Source organism: Magallana gigas, chromosome 3, assembly GCF_963853765.1.
Source record: "Magallana gigas chromosome 3, xbMagGiga1.1, whole genome shotgun sequence".
NCBI lineage: Eukaryota > Metazoa > Mollusca > Bivalvia > Ostreida > Ostreidae > Magallana > Magallana gigas.
In genome coordinates, this window is record NC_088855.1 from 11779266 (window position 1) to 11795086 (window position 15821).

The 15821-nt window shown below is 31.6% G+C and overlaps 1 long non-coding RNA gene across 1 annotated transcript; it reads right to left on the reverse strand.

Moving 5' to 3' along the window:
* Positions 1-11652: 11652 nt before the first annotated feature.
* On the reverse strand, positions 11653-13019 carry LOC117693111 (uncharacterized). Its single transcript, XR_010711655.1, has 3 exons — positions 12879-13019; positions 12543-12686; positions 11653-11838 (listed from the first exon to the last, which is right to left on the reverse strand). It is a non-coding gene; the product is annotated as an uncharacterized lncRNA (long non-coding RNA).
* Positions 13020-15821: the final 2802 nt, after the last annotated feature.

Genomic DNA, 15821 nt, shown 5'->3' on the forward strand with positions numbered 1-15821 from the left:
CCAATTACTGGCTAATAGTTAGGGTAAGTATACGATATGCGCATTTGCGACATCTATAGCTAACAGTGTAAAATACAAAAGGGATATTCTGTTATTTTTGTATTTTTGAAAAATTCTTTTAAATCCAAGGCCTTTCCAGCAAACCGAGCACTCTCTAACTGTGCAATAGGGATGGGGATTTTGCCGAGCGGCAAGAAAAGCCCACTAGCTATAATGTAAGGGATCCACGACATTGCAATTATTTTAAAACAAAATGAAAGAAAAAAAGTGCTATTAAAATACAAAATAAATCTCAAAGCAAGATAAAAGCCTGGTATTGATTATTTTCAACAAAATTTTATTGGACTATGTTCGCAAGTTTAAAATAATATCTTGTTAGCAACCAAATCAAGTATTATTTATCAGTCTTATACATGGACATGTTTAATAGCAACTCACTAAAAATAATACGGAGGGGGCAAAATGTCAAAATCGAACTATTATTTGAAGAAAAGAATAGAAATTGTTTGATGTACACCCTTTCCAAAACTATGAAAATCCCTTATTTTACTTTCATTTTCAGAGTTTTTTAATACAGACGCATTTTGCCGGAAAACGAATCTGACTTCACACCACGAAATTTAAACAGGAAAGAGACAATTTGATGAGCTTTCATTCAAGAGGTCCTTCGTTCCTGAAGGAAAATTAGGGCAGGAGTTATGAACCCTAACGTTAACATTACCGCCTATGGAAAATGCATTAGTGGAATATACCCAACTAATTGTACATGTACTCTACTGAAAGTATTTAAACAAATTTTTCAGCATTTATACCACCAATCTAGGATTCACTAATTACATATCAAAGTGAGAAATAACCTCAGGTCAGCGTATTGCCTCAGATCATAATTTGATAATCTAATTCAAACACTAAAAATGAACATAATGTCTAGAAATAACCATATCTTAGGCTAGATATTGAAATATGTCAGTTGGCCACACTGATTCTTTCTACATGTTTTCCTGGTTCTCTATTTGATGCAACATGTATAAGTACTAGGTTGTTTTAAAAAATGAAAAAAATGTCAAATATAGATCTCTTTTTTTATTAATAAATCAGTCAGACAGCTTAAAATCACGATTATTTTTGTACACATTGTCGTAGAATAATATTTTTTTCATAAATGTTTTATTTTTATCTTTAAAAAAAAGACCCATGCTTTAGCTTATCGACAGTTTTTAATTGGTACTTTATTAGCGTTGCAAAATCAAAAGGGGAATAACCCTCTTTAAATTTGATTACAGGTCGTAAAAATTTAGGTTCTTTGGACATATAGATGGATAGATGTGTGGCTTTTATAATCTGTTAGAAAAAGATAAAAATTCAGCACTTCAAAGAAAAATTCATTATGTTGTATTGTTATTGTAGGGAGGGGTATAGTTGAATCACATCAAGAAGTATTATACTACAATCCAATTCAATTGACAAAGTAAATGTTTTACGCAATCAATTTTGAGAAAAATTAATGTACTGTCGATGAATGATCCAAAGAACTACCTTAATACCAGAACCCATGACCCAGGAGATATTTAATCAAAGGTTTAGTACAAACACCTTTGCTCATTCTCACCGTTCACTTAGCCTCCCAAATGTAGATGCCCAATACTATGTAAAGAAACAGATACTTGAAGTGGATTAACATGCATGGAAAGAGTCACTCAAATTACCAGTAAATTCTTTGATTATGAAAGATATAATGATTAGTAAACTGTACATTTATCAATTAAATAAGCCAAATAAATTCAAGGAATAAAAAATGAATACCTAAAAATTTCAATCCCTTCTGGGATTCTAACTCGGGACGTACGGATCATACCGGTATGCCCGACATTTTATCCTCTCGGTTACACTAAGGAGTAAGATACAAGTTACTATTAATAAACCCTCTTAACAAAATCAAATGTCGTTTTAATCAGAGGCCAGAAATATTGTGATGATGTGTTATTCCACCTTAAAACATTATAAATGCACTTTCACCATATGATCCAAATTATTAACATGTTCAAATTCTCTGTTAATTAAGGCTATAAACATATTATCCTTTCTCTTTTTGAATTTATTTTTACATTGAGATGAAAATACATATTTTTTTACATTTTAACAACTTATCATATAAAAATTTTTGAAAAAGATGCTTTCACATCTGTATCAAAACATCAGAAAAGCTTGATGTATAAACATAATAAACGTGTAGAACATAAAGAGCAAAAAATATACGATATTCAAGCAAGTACTTTATAATAAAAATAATCATTGATTCATATTGTTTTCAAATGATAGTTCAAAACACTGCAGTTTGTCTTTAACATGTATAACACATGTAGAGCCATGGTTTTTTTCTTCATAAAGTGAATAATAGAATCAGAAGACAAGCACTTCATCAATGCATTTACACATTTCAATATCCTAGCATTCACAATTCATAAAAATTGCTACCTTCTCTTACCAAGCATACACAACCTTCATTAAAATTCTATATAATGTTAAGCTTGCGCATTTAACTTAAAGTCTATGATAAGGGTGAAAATTACACTGGATGAAATTGCCCTGTATACAGTAAATCTAATAATATTTTGTAATAAAACTATTATTTGCTTAAATTTCCATTGTTTTCACGAAGGAAGATGATTACTATATGTTTTTGGCAATTTTGATGTAGAAATACCTAAAGACTATGGATAGATTTTATAAGGAACTTGTGACAAAGTCGTGTATATAATATACATGTAATTTGAGTCTCATGGTATAATCAACTTTAAACATAATTTATATAAAATTACATGTATTCAGTCACAACTATAGAGCACATGGCTTAGTGGTCAGGCCAGTTATTGATAGATCGATGGTTCAAACCAAGCTCACCTAATGTTGTGGTCACCTAATGTTGTGTAATGCACTTATACAAGGCACTTTATTTGCAGTCTCAGTCCACCCAGCTAAAATTAGGTACCGGCTAATGTAGAGAGTTAACCTGCGATGGACTGGTGTCACATCCAGTGGGAATCAATGAACCTCATCCTCTTAGCACCATGGAAACCGAATAAGCCCAACCTATGTGCCTTAATGACATGTAAAAAGGTTTTAATTCACAACTATATATGATAGAGAATATTAAGTAATTTTGACTTAATTTGTTATATTACATATTCACAAAGACTTACAATTAGGGCTGCTCCAGATTCTATTCCCACAAGTAATTAAGTTGGGCTGGCAGCTGCTTTATACAAGATGATGACGGCTGCTAAGGATACCAGGAAAGATAGAACACTAATGACAACACAGAATGTAGAGTAAACCAACACAATGAAGCATGCTACAGGGTTAGCAATGTTGTACAGGACAGATAGCGCTGTTAGATGGTACGCTGAAATGCCATATGGCATGCAGGAATACGTTTGACTGGATGGCAATACAATGTAAGAAAGTTCATGAAAAAAAATAACAAGAGGCCCATGGGCCACATCGCTCATCTGAATAACAATAGGTATGATAAAATCAGCTTAATGGAGTCATAATACAAACAACCTGGACAATGTACACTGTAGATCCTGTATAAATAAAATCCATTTTCCCCCCTGGATATTCTTATGTTTATAATCATTAGTCCCTTTTCTAACAGGACGATTTTACAGTCATATCACATGTTGAGTATTGCAGTTCTCAAAATGATCCTTAACAATTGTTTATATATGGGATATAAAGCTACATCAAACTCTTAACCTTCTTGTGAGGCCGAAAAATTGTCCTGGAGCCAAAGTCTTAACAATTATAAAGAATCATCTGGCTGATTAGTTTCTGAGAAGAAGATTTTTACTCTATATTCCTATGTAAAACTTTAACACACACACCCCAATGTGGCACCACCCTACCCCATAGGATCATGATTTTCCCAACTTTGAATCTACACTACATGAGGATACTTCCACACAAGTTTCAGCTTTCCTGGCTAATTGGTTTCTGAGAAGAAGATTTTTAAAGATTTACTCTTTATATTCCTATGTAAAAATTTGACCCACCATTGTGGCCCCACCCTACCCCTGGGGGTCATGATATTCACAACTTTAAATCTACAATACCTGAGGTTGCTTTCACATAAGGTTCAGCTTTCCTGGCTAATTAGTTTCTGAGAAGATTTGTAAAGATTTATTCTTTATATTCCTATATAAAACTTTGACACCCCCCCCCCCTCATTGTGGCCCCACCTTACCCCCGGGGGTCATGATTTTCACAACTTTGAATTTACACTACCTGAGAATGCTTCTACACAAGTTTCAGCTTTCCTGGCTATATGGTTCTTGAGAAAAAGATTTTTGAAAAGTCTTCAAAAATTTTCATTAATTTCTGATTATCCCCCCTTGAAAAAGGGTGTGGCCCTTAATTTTCACAACTTTGAATTCCCTTTGTCTAAGAAGGAGTTGTGCTAAGTTTGGTTGAAATTGGCCCAGTAGTTCTTGAGAAGATGTTGAAAATGTGAAAAGTTTACGGACAGACAGACGGACAGACGGACAGATGGACGACAGACAAAATGTGATCAGAAAAGCTAACTTGAGCTTTCAGCTCAGGTGAGCTAATAATAATGATAATAAGAGTACCATATCCAGTTACATGTAGCACAACAATGTTATTAAAACGTTATGTAAACGTTATTAAAATGTTTTTAAAAAAGCAAAATCTATTACGTTACAATTACGTGAATTAATATGGTTTTATAACGCTGCTATAACATTTTTTTAAATGTTTAAAAATTAGTATAACAATCATTGAAAAAAACATTCTTTAAAATGTTATGTTTCGGTTATTTTGCATGTTTTTTTTTTTGTTTTTTTTTTAAATTATATACTGTTATATTCATACAATAAAACATGAGTATAACAATACAAAACCTTTTATTTACGGTCTTATATGGTATAGTTTTCATTTAAACATTGCGTACAGCAGCTGATTAATGAAAAAAAATATGAAATTAGTAATCTATAAATGTTTAAATAACAAAATGAAATGTAAAAATGATCACATTAAGCAATAAATATTGTTGTTTTACTCAATATATATGGCACAATAAAATTTTTTTATAAATTTCATCGTTGAATTGATCGAAACTATTACATTTTTAAGTGCAATACATGTATCTCACACAATTATATTAAAAGAATCATTGACAAAATTCAAATCTCAATGAAACTTTAAAGAATAGCAAATTCGCGAAAAATGATGACGAAGAATATTACCAAAACTGCAGTTTTCTAGATTTAATTTATAAACGCAATACATATGACATACACAGTTGGATTTTAGAGCTGGATGCCAGTGAAAGCATGTTTTCCCTTTTGTTTTTCAGTGACAATTAACTGGCCCAAATAGAAATTGGTCATAATGAACCCATTATCATTGATCCGAGTTATCTCTCTTGCATTGTTTCCCTTGAAATGAAGTGAAGGCAATAAAATGAAACAGAATTTTACAAACATGGAATTCGCAAATTAATCATGAAAAATGGCAACAAACATTATTACATGTATTATCAATTTACTTCATTTACTGAGGCGATATCAACTCTCTCAGGCAGGTAAGAAATTTACTTTAAAAGATAATTTTAGATATAAGTTAAATTGTCCAGCTTCCTCTGTAAAGTGTTATCCATTGTATTAATAATTATAAAACTGCATCAACTGTGTCATCTTGTTGACAGACGTCCAGTTTAGAAATAACTAAATTTCTTAAACCTGAAATGAAGTGTTTTGTTTTATCCGTTGCCTGAAATAAGAATATCAAAACAAATAGTAAGCACCATAAGAAATCATATACATTTCGCCATTCTAGATTTTTTACCTCACAGCAAGGTCTGTGAGCACTCTCCTAATAAATTTGGTAAGCTAATTGATCAGTATTTAGCAGTTAGAGGTTAGTTGTTTTGCGATATATATATATATATATATATATATATATATATATATATATATATATATATATATATATATATATATATATATATATATATATATATATATATTACTTTATTCAGAACATGACATACATATAAAAATCATGGTTCATATAGTAATTTAAAACAATAGTGATCTGATTTTTGACATTAGCTAAATAGGAAACACTGAGAAGTTATCACGTGAAAAAGAAATGTTTATGCAGCTGTAATGCAGGAGTGTTATGATCCAACATAAAACGTTAAAGAAATTCTGTTTTATGAATCTGACAGACATTTCAATTACATTTTTACAGAGCTTACATTTGGAAATTATTGTGCTTCTTTCATACAACTTGAAATTCGAAAAATGCATGCATTATTAAGCGGTCTTTATTCAATTCAAATCGGTCTGATTTACAGTTAGAATGCACAGAAACCTGTACTTATCACTGATTGGCTAAATATGATACCCTTAAGGATCAAAATGTTTCCCAACACGGCATAACCGAGGGATAATTTGTTTGTCATTAGAGTTCTGATGCTTATTTTTTGGTAATAGCTTTTTTTTAATAAATCAAAATTTACTATTTGATATTAATCACTGTCAATGGGATAGAGATCCACATATGCCCCAATTTGCATTATCATCCGAAAATAATTAATATTAAGTTCTTTATTGTTATGTTACAAGAAAACATATTGACGCAAGCGTCAAATGGGCCGCAAAAAATCATCATTGGTTGTTTGCATTAGCCTTCTGGCGGGCCGTAATAATAAATTTTTTGTCAACTCTTCACTCTGAATGTTTCTACTTTGTTTGATTTTAAATTGATGAACTAAAAAATAAGCTGCCACCTAGCAGTGAAATGGGCAGACAACTCTACCCGTACAAATTACTACAACAATACCACCTACCGGTTAAAAAGGTTAAAGGAGATAATTCGCGATTGCCAAAAATGCATTTATTTGCATAAATGTAATTTTATGTAACAAAGTAAAACCTAGCGACTTGTGCCACTTATAGATCTCAAGGATTTTGTATTTGGCATATGTAGCCGCGGTGATTCAAATGCAGTTCTACAGTCAATCACCAAACAATAAAAAGGACACACTATAAAATGTGCCGCAAATAATGAAATAAAACAATTTATCCATAATTGATCATTTTCAATATAACCATTACTGCATATAGCATTATTTCACGCATATTCATGAAATAATTAACCTCGATCTGCTCGAAATTGAACCACCTGAGCCCTTCATCTTTGTACAGTAAAACATCACAAAACAATTTAAATACAGAGCACGTTATCCTCCAAAGATTGTTCAAGAAAGGAAGCTGGTCACCGCTTCTTAATAAAAATAAAGCATGTAATGTTTCTAAAATTTCCGGAAGGAGAAGCGGCAAAAACGCACATATATCTGAGACACATGCAAAAAAAATTCATACTCACTTTAAACTGCTGCCCGCCTCTCTTTGCTTCTGTTTACGATTTGTTAAATTTGAAGCTTCCGATAACCACGGTAAAAGTAATGGTGGAACAATTGCAAAATGCAGATTCAGCCATTAAGTACGAAATCGGAAACTCGGTCAGCATGATCATTATAATTCCAAACCAATTAATCTTTGAAAATCATTTTGAAACGATTAAAATCATTTTTTTAAATGTATTTGATTTGTCAAATATCATGTTGATAACAACGTTTTAGAAACGTTATATGAAGTTAACAAGTTTGGTTATATCATTTTTAAAATGTTTAAATAATTTTTTTTTCAAAAAGTTTAAGCTTTGCTCTACGTAATCTATTTCGCAATGTTTTTGCAACAGTATGAAACTTAGAAAAAATTCATAACGTTATTAAAACGTTTATATAGAATGCTTTTCTGATAACAATAATTACTGTATACAGGGCTATTTCCACCCCGTGTTTTTTTTTTCGCCCTTTAACAATTGCAAACGGTTTCGCCCCGTTTTGAATTCGCCAAGATGCAGTTATGTTAACAAAGATATTATTTGCAATTAAGAATTTGCCCAGTCTTAAATTCGCTCTCTGACAACGAGGGCGATAGAGGCGAAAATAAAACGAATATTTCCCTGTATACAGTATGTCATGAAAACGTTATGTGCTTCCTTGGTGGGTATAAACAATATCTCTGTTGTCTTTCTCAGTTGCTGGCTTTGCTTTTATCTTGCTCATTCCTCCAGTATTTTTATAGTGATTTTTAAAACTTTCATACTTTTCACTCTCTCTCTGTTATTTGTATTGTTTTTGTCGGTGTTTTTTATTACCGAGACAGAAACGCCTGTCATAAATAGTTTTCGAAGAAAATTTGAATCATTTAATTAACGAAGGCAAAACAGTTATTCAAACTTTGAACAAGGAATGTATACTTAACCTGTTTGTTTATCAAATGTATTCTTGTCTTCTTTGTTTGTTGTTGCATTAAAAACTAATGTTGTCAACTCAACACTGGATGATCTCGTCGTCGATGACAATGTCAGCGGTCGCGATCGTGTTTCGAGCGTTGTTCGCTTCGTTTCTGAATACTGGATAGAACGAGATGGTAGTAGCTCAGAAGTTATCGGTGGACTGGTTGCTCTACCTGTATTCTTCACAGTTGATGGGGATTCCGGTATCAGAGTTGAAGAAGTTGTGTCTTCTGTAGTTGATTCAGTTGTTCTAAGTGCTGACGAAAACATCGCCTGCACTGTACTACTAACTAATATAAAGAGAAAATTTAAAACAAAGAAGCAATACGCGTTATGAATATTCAATGCTATTCATCATTTATATCGAATGACTGGTTATTCTACCCGGCTTCTCCACTGTAGATGGGGACTCTGGTATCAGTATTGTAAATGTTGTAGAGAAGATATTTTTGAACATACTAATGTCTTCCGTAGTTGATTCAGTTGTCCTAGGAGTTGATGTAATTTTAGCTTGCACGGTACTATGGGCTATTATGAAGAGGAAGTAAAATAAACATTATGCATAAAGGATATTTCAAGAGCTACATGTATATAATGTTATTCAACAATATTCTCAAATATCCTTCTTATCACGAGAGACTTACCAATGTATTAACAAAATTCACAAATATCCTTCATATCATGATTTTACCCTCTTCATATTAAAAAAAACACAGGTGCGTAAAATGAAGCGCATATGATCATTATAAATATTTTTTTAATATAATTAATCATTTTTTTTCAGCACAAAAGATTACACTAATGCATAACATCAATAAAGAAAATCCAGTGAGAAATTAATAATCAGATAAGTTTTGAAGACATTTCTAGATAAACCGCATCATATCTATAACAAGAGACCCATGGACCATGTCGCTCAACTGAGCAACAATAGAAAAAGAAAATGTTCCTATCTAAAGATTGACCGCCCTCTTTGGCCATACCCCACTTCCAAAGATAATGATTAAACACATTTGAATTTACAGTATATATATGGTACGTTTCACTACATTTAAAACTTTTGAAGGGAAATATTTTTAAAATGATTTTTAAAGATTATTTAAAAATTTGACCCTCTTCCCCTTAGTGGCCCCGGGGATCATAATTTAATCAAACTTAAATTTACTCTATATGAGGATGCCGTCTCCTGTGAGAATACAATGTTTAAAGGTTTTTATCTTTAATCTATATTAATTAGTAAAAATTTATTTCCACTGTGGCCCTACCCTTCCTCTTGGGTCATGATTTGACAAACTGGAATCTACACTACGTAAGGCTGCTTCCACTTAAGTTTCAGGTTTCCAGTCCAATTGCTTTTTGAGAAGATTTTTCTCTATATATACTAATGTAAAAATTCGACACCCCCCTTTCTTTATATCCTGGGTTGACGAGATGAAAACTGAAACACCCCGTCCTTTTCTGTATAATTTTAATGTACATGTATGTTTTGTCTAAAACTTTTAATGACATACTTCTCATGAAATTATTAAGATTTTAAATAAGTTAAAATGTTAATTTTAACGTATGTATTTTTGTCACATATATCTTATCATTTATCAATTTAATTTATGGGTACAATTCCTTTTGAGGAAAAAAATATAAGGATGGCAATATCTTTTCTTTGTATGTGCATAGATTTCCTTCTTTTGTCTGTGTAATTCGTTCAATTCACAAATGGGATATTACAGTAAGTTATTCAGCTGGTTTTTTTGTAAAGCCATTTACCTTGAGATGGTGAAGGAGTTGCGGTCTCTAGTTGCAATGCAGTAGTTTTGACGTCCATATTCTTGGATGTTGTTCTAACCTTGTATTTTGTTGTCGTAGCCAACATTTTCTGCGTCAGTAAGGCTTTTGTTTGTGGTAGAGATACTGAAACAAATATTTGTTATGGAGAAGGTTTACATAAGCATCGCCTGCTGCCTAATCCATTTATGTAAATATATATTTGCATAGTAAAATAGCCTGCTGCCTAATCCATTTATGTAAATATATATTTGCATAGTAAAATAGCCTGCTGCCTAATCCATTTATGTAAATATATATTTGCATAGTAAAATATGCTCAAATCTAACAATTATTTATGAAGTATTTAAATATCTATAAATTCAAATAAAGAAAATTGACTTATAATAACAAGATATAAGTAAGCTACCTCTCCATGTGAGGTTGAATCCTTTTTCTGTCATTCTCTCGTCTGATATGAATGATACTCTGATTTTGTTTCCTCGTCCAGATAGATTGTAATTCTTCAATTGTCCACATTGTTTAAAAAGGCGAAAACAACAAGGTTCAATTTCCGTTATCTACAAGCAATCAGTGATCGTTCATTAGATAAAAGGTTTATCAACATTTTAAATCAAAATTTTAAAATTGAGTATAATACAACTCTGTGAGAATCCTATGAACTTTATTCGTGCGATTGCAATATTGTCTAGAGTTTTTTTTTAAATATAAGAATAAATCATGTTTGATTGTGACTGTTCTTATACTTCACCAGCATTGATTAGGATGTTGTACAAGATGTGATAAAGAGATTGGATTTAAAAAAAGATGTCCACTCTACACTTAAAAAAGCTGTTCACAATTCCAATCAAATATAAACACAAAGGGAAAATATAGTGTCGATATAGAGGAGTGTGTATAAATGATACTCGCCCGTGATTTATCATTTTGGTCCTGGCATATTTGCTTATCAAAACTTATCAACAATAGCTCAATAAGCTCATTGTGCTTGTCTAATCTTAGTCACAATATTTGTAATGATATTGGCACTATTTGACCAAAAGAGCATTCCCTTACCAAAATAAGTGCTAAACTCAACTATCATAAGTTTCATAATAGTAATATAAGTCTCCTTGTTCATTTTAATTATGTACTTATTATTTCTGCTCAGTATTAAAGTAAGTATTGCTTCTAGTAATGCAGATACATATAATTGTACCCTGATTAGAATATATCGAGTGGGGCTGTCACTGCATGATCAGATCGATGAAATCTTGTTTTTGCCGATAGGCAATATTAACCCTAACTATAACGATTCTTGATAGTAACCGTTTTTGCAAGACGCTGTGAATGGTATGTGTATTTATATAAATAAATAAGAACGCACTCCTTTAAAGAAGACTAGCAAAAACTAATAATGCTCGAAAAAGGGAATTTAAAGGGTCACGCATCCTTCCAAAAAATTATGAATTGTTTTCAAGTTTACCTCCAAATAATCATCACAATACATGTACCACCATCTATTGATATTCATTTCAATTATTCTGAAGGCCACGTTTGCTGACTGGCTCTCGGTCCTTATTATCCATGTGTAATTGACATTGTTGGGATATCTCCCAGGGTAGCCCGGTGATGTTATTTGACCAGTGATGCCGTCTTCGTATTGCAAAATATTGTTAACAACTGAAAAAAAAATTCACTCATTACCATGTGATTTATCATGGTGAGGCATAGTTTAACAACGATATACAGTTAACAAGAAAATGTGTTACCCGAACATAAACTTAAACAGAAATGGTTTATCTTCTTCATTCAATTTGATCTTTGTGCATGATTAAAACAATATTTTCTATTATCATTTTGTTTAGTTAAAATCCTGGCTTGAAAAGTCAATACAGTGACAAATGCAATTTTAGTGCAAAAAAGGCAAACTAAATGCGCCATAACTATGCGAGATGAAAACTGTCCCCCTTCCGCCCCGTCTTTTTTCTGCATCTGTATAATTTTAAAATATAATTTGTCTAAAACCTCAATGATATACTTCTAATGAAATCATTAAGGATTTGGATAATATAAAACGTTCATTCTCATTTCTGTATTTTTTTTTCACATAAATCTTATTTATTCGTTTGATTTATGGGTACAATTCCTTTTGAGGAAAAAAAATACAAGGATGGCAACATCTTTTCTTTGAATGTGCATAGATTTCCTTTTTTTGTCTGTGTAATTCGTCCAATTCACAAATGGGATATTACAGTAAGTTATTCAGCTGTTAATTTAATAAGTATTTTATTCAAGTATATAAATACATTGAATTGGATTGAACAGCAGGCACAATGCCTATTTATGTTCTCTCCTATTCAGCTGTTATTTGTAAAGCCATTTACCTTGAGATGGTGTAGGAGTTGTGGTCTCTAGTTGCAATACAGTAGTTTTAACGTCCATTTCCTTGGATGCATGTCTAACCTTGTATTTTGTTGTCGTAGCCAACATTTTCTGCGTCGGTAAGGCTTTTGTTTGTGGTAGAAAAACTGAAACAAATATTTGTTACGGAGAAGGTTTACATAGGCATAGCCTGCTGCCTAATCCATTTATGTAAATATATATTTGCATAGTAAAATATGCTCAAATCAAACAATTATTTGTGAAGTATTTCAAATATCTATTAATTTAAATAAAGAAAAATGACTACTAATAACAAGATATACATGTAAGTAAGCTACCTCTCCATGTGAGGTGGAATCCTTTTTCTGTCATACTCTTGTCTGATATGAAAGATATTCTGATTTCCTTTCCTCGTCCTGGTAGATTGTAATTCTTCAAATAACCACATCGTTTAAACAGGCGAAAACAACAAGGTTCAATTTCTTCTATCTACAAGCAATCAGTGATCGTTCATTAGACAAAAAGTCCATCAACATTTGAAATCACCTGAGTATAATACATGCACAGTTTTGTGTGGAATCGTAGGAAATGCATCAATGTAATTACAATGCTGTCTTGTGCGTTATATGATAATTTCTTTTAATGAAAGGATTAACATATGTATGTTTGTGTTGTTATTGTTCACCAGCATTCATTAGGATGTTGTACAAGATGTGATAAAGAGATGAGATATAAAAGATGCTCTTTGTATATTTAAAAAGCTGTACCCAATTCCAATTAATGATAAACATATGGGGAAAACATTTAAATAGTGTACTTGTATTGTTACCACCAGAACATCGTGTCCGTGTAGAGTTTAGCGAAGTGTGTGCAAATGATATTTGCCCGTTATCTATTTCAGGAGCATATGTTGCCTTTGTAATAGAGTCTATTCAATTGTATACTAGATACTGGATTTTTTCCTAAAAGTTGGTCTTCTTCCATCATTGTACCTGTTTATAAAAAGGGTGATTGTACGAATCCAGAAAATTATAGAGGTATAAGTCTGGTTAGCAATATGGCTAAATTGTTTACATCTATATTGAACAACAGACTGTTAGATTGGTCGAAAACAAACGATGTAATTACGGATACCCAGTTTGGATTCAAACCTAATTGTGGTACACGAGATACAATATTTGCTCTCCATTCTATTATAACAAATACTTTGTGCAAACGGAAACGATTGTATTGTGCATTTATTGACTTCAAGAAAGCTTTTGACTCAGTTGATAGATCTAAATTATGGTTAAAGTTATCTAAAGTGGGCATCCAGGGTAAATTGTTAAATGTTATTAAAGCTTTATATAATGATGTTAAATCTTGTGTTGTCGTGAATGGGCGCTTAAGCGATTATTTTTGTAACAATGTTGGTCTTATGCAAGGTGAAGTGTTATCTCCAATTTTGTTTGATTTAAATGTAAATGGTTTTGAAATGATTTTTTTAAAATCTGGATGCATACCGCACGAATTATTATCATTAAATTTGTTCCTACTAATGTATGCGGATGACATGGTACTTTTCTCTGAATCTGTTGAAGGTCTACAACTACTTTTAAATGAATTGTCACACTACTGCAAAATTTGGAACTTGTGTATAAATGTTGAAAAATCAAAAATTGTAGTTTTTAGAAATAAGGGCAAAATCAAATGTAACGAAAAATGTTTTATTCGTAATGACGTATTAGAAATCGTGGAACAATTTACTTATTTGGGAATAATATTCCAGTACAATACTAAATTTACAAAAGCAGAAAAGCAATTATCTGACCAGGGTAGAAAGGCAATGTTTGCGCTTAGGAAAAATATTAATGGCATGATACTTAATCATGAAACCTTATTATCGCTTTTTGATTGTTATGTTGGTGGCATTATTATTCATGCTTCAGAAATTTGGGGCTCTCATAAAGGTAACAATGTTGAAAAACTGCACCTTGATTTTTGTAAGTAAACCCTCGGTGTGAAAAGGTCATTTAATGCTGCTGTGTATGCAGAGTTAGGTAAAAAAAACCTCTTATTACAAAAAGGTTTTGTTCAATTTTAAAATTTTGGAAGGATGTGTTATGTAGTTATAATTGTATTATACAAAGTGTTACGAAGAAATGTACATTAAATGCGAATTACATGGATATAAAAACTGGGCTTCTGATGTAAAGAAGAGTTTAAATGAAATTGGGTTCAATGAAATTTGGAATAAACAAACAATTGATTCACTTACTCTAAAAGTCATAAATCAACGAATCGCAGACCTGGCTAAACAAGATATTTTTGGTAAAAAAGAAAATTCGTAGAAATATCATTTTTATAAATATTTAGTGGATGGATTTTATCTTCAATATTATCTTAGAAAGTCAATTCCTGTAAAATTTCAACAGTGTATATCAAAATTAAGATTGTCCTCTCATCGTTTAGCTATCGAAACTGGAAGGTACAATAATACACACAGAGCCCAAAGGAACTGCTTTTCATGTAAAAATTATGTTGAAGATGATTTCCATTTTATTTTAGTGTGTCCAGTATATATTGAATACCGTCAAAAATATATTAAAAAGTATTTTTATGAGAAACCATCGATGTTCAAGCTGTTGCAATTGTTTAATAACGAAAATTTTAAAGATATGTGTAACCTCGGCACATACATTTATTATAGTATGAAATTAAGAAACGATATATGTAATTAACGTTAGATGTTGTTCTTTTGATTCTTTTCGCCTTTACTTATGTCAATTTTTCATATTTATGTATGTGCATTGAACAATGTAATAGGGTCTCCTGTAAAATACCCACATCTATACTTTACTATGTTTAATTTGTAAAATCTGATGAGTTGCAAAGCTTAAAGAAATGAATGAATCTATTATTTTGGTACAGATGTAAAGTAGAATAATGACCCCCGTAGAATAATGACCGGGGGTAATTTTCGATGTAGAATAATGACCCCCGGTCATTTTTCTATGCAGAAAAACGACCCCCCCCCTCCCCCCGGTCATTATTCTACGTAGAAGAATGACCCTTTTGTCTGAAGAATAAGTGTCATTTTCTTAAAAATGAGCACACTCTACTTGAAGAAAATTAAACTGACCCCTGTAGAATAATGACTCCCTTATAAATTCAACTTTTTCAGTAGTCTTAGTAATAATATTGTAAATTTCACTGCAGTTTCTAGAAAGTAGCAGAAATTAAAATTCATATTCAGTTAAACTTAAAGTGAAAGAAGGGGCATTTCTTAGAAATAAAAATCC